Source organism: Octodon degus, unplaced genomic scaffold, assembly GCF_000260255.1.
Source record: "Octodon degus isolate 3935 unplaced genomic scaffold, OctDeg1.0 scaffold00126, whole genome shotgun sequence".
Taxonomy (NCBI): domain Eukaryota; kingdom Metazoa; phylum Chordata; class Mammalia; order Rodentia; family Octodontidae; genus Octodon; species Octodon degus.
The window spans coordinates 37,871-40,261 of NW_004524702.1; the positions used below are offsets into that span (position 1 = coordinate 37,871).

Sequence of the window (2,391 nt, forward strand, 5' to 3'; positions counted from 1 at the left end):
GATATTTTGTGTGTTTTCTTTTTGAGTTAGAGTCTCATTGTGCAGTTCAGGCTGGCCTTGAACTCACTGTGTAGCCCACACTAGTCTCAAACTAATGGCAATCCTGCCTCAGCCTCCTGAATTCTGGGGTTACAAACATGCACCCCTTCACCTGGCTCTCAATTCAGTTTCATGAGAGGAGTTGAGCTATCCCAGGCTGTGAGTCTCAATCTTCCTTCAGGAAACATATGTGTGATCATTTAGGAGGCGGTGACCTTTGAGTATGTGGCTATGAGCTTCACCAGGGAGGAGTGGGCTTTGCTGGATCCATCCCCAAAGGAGCTCTACAGAGATGTGATGAGAGAAGCTTTCGGGAACGTGGCTGCTGTAGGTAAGGATGGCACCACTTTCTCACTGATACAGTCAGAGAACATTGCTGCTCATCAGTGCACTTTCACTGACTAGAATGTGAAAATATTTTTGAAGAGTATCTCAGGCTTGGTTACATTATACCATGAATCTAACTGGAATCTAGTTTTTGTTTTGTTTTTTTACTCAGGACCTTGCACTTGCCAGGCAGGCACTGTGCCATAGAGCTATATTCCTGACCCCTGGAATTTATTCATTTCTATGTAATAATATAATGTCCCCTTATATTTCTGTGTCTCAATTCAGGTAGAGCCTGGGATAACTAGAAAGTTGAAGAAGAGCAGAAAAGTGATTGGAGAAATCAAAGGTAATTTGTATTCAAGAAGATAAGTAATGTTCCTCAAAAGTAAATGAACAAAAATATCACAAGCAGGGAATTATGCCATTTTCAAATTTATTTAACCTCTCAAATATTCTCCAATGATGTGCATAGTTTTGGTACGTATATCCTAAAAATTGAATACGGAAAATTTTCAATATTTGAAACATACTGATATCATGCAACAAATGACACTACCTGACATGCAGGCACAAAAAATTTTCTTTCATGGTCACGCCATGAAAATGTATAAAATTGGAGTTCTGCTACCAGGTGCTGCAGGCCTACGACTTCTACTACCTGTTCCGGCACTACGGCTGCCGGGTCCAGCTGGGCGGCTCCGATCAGCTGGGGAACATCGTGTCGGGATACGAGTTCATCCACAAACTAGCTGGAGAAGATGTGTTTGGAATCACTGTCCCTCTGATTACAAGCACAACTGGAGCAAAGCTGGGGAAGTCCGCTGGCAACGCTGTGTGGCTGGACCGAGAAAAGACATCTCCCTTTGAATTGTATCAGTTCTTTGTCAGACAGCACGATGATGCTGTGTAGAGGTACCTGAAGCTCTTCACTTTTCTGCCCGTTGCAGAGATTGACCACATTATGCAGCTGCATAGCAAAGAACCAGAAAAGCGGGGTCCACAGAAGCGACTTGCTGCGGAAGTAACAAAGCTTGTTCATGGTCAGGAAGGGTTGGACGCTGCTAAGAGGTGTACACAAGCCCTTTACCACAGCAGCATAGATGCACTGGAGGTCATGTCTGACTAAGAGTTGAAAGAGCTGTTTAAAGAAGCTTCATTTTCTGAATTAGTCCTTGACCCTGGCACAAGCGTCCTAGACACATGCCGTAAAGCAAACGCCATTCCTGATGGTCCTCGAGGGTATTGAATGATAACAGAAGGTGGAGTCAGTATAAATCACAGACAAGTAACAAATCCTGAGAGTGTTTTAGTTGTTGGACAACATATTCTCAAGAATGGACTCTCTTAAAATAGGAAAAAGGAATTTCTACATTATAAAATGGCTTCAGTTATGAACAATCCTTTTGGTTATTCAGATGTTGTTCCCAAAACATGAAAAGTTGCTTTCAAAATGAAAAAGAGGCCTCACGATGTAATTTATTTTTTTGAGTTGGTTAAAAAATAAGGTATTTATTAAAAAAAAAGAAAATGTATAAAATTGCATTTAGGTATATATATGAAAATAAATAAAATTTGAGTTTTGGACAGAAACACATATTCAGGGCTGGGGAGATATCTCAATATCATAAGCCCCTATCTGGCAAGAGCAAGGTCCTGAGTTTGATTCCTGGTATCAAAAAGAAAGGAAAGAAGGAAGGAAAGGAGGGAGGGAGGGAGGAAGAAAGGGAGGGAAGGGGGCGGGTTGGGGAGATGGCTCAGAATAAGTGCTTCCTTGGCAAGTGCAAGGACCTGAATTCAAGCCCCAGTTCCACATAAAGAAAAAAAGAAACAGACAGACAGACGTCTTCAGGATATCTATTTATGTATACATGTATCTATTATATCTATTTGTGAAACATTGAATATCTAAAAAATTGCAAACTTTGAAGCAAAGTTCAAAGTACAAATGAATGCTAGTATTGTAATAACACATGCTTTGACCCCCCTCAACAATTCTGGTGGGAATGTTAAGTATAGTCACTA

General features: G+C 41.0%; 1 pseudogene; it reads left to right on the plus strand.

The window, feature by feature from the left end:
• Positions 1-270: 270 nt before the first annotated feature.
• LOC101562250 lies at positions 271-1,868 on the plus strand (annotated as a pseudogene).
• The last annotated feature ends 523 nt before the right edge of the window (positions 1,869-2,391 follow it).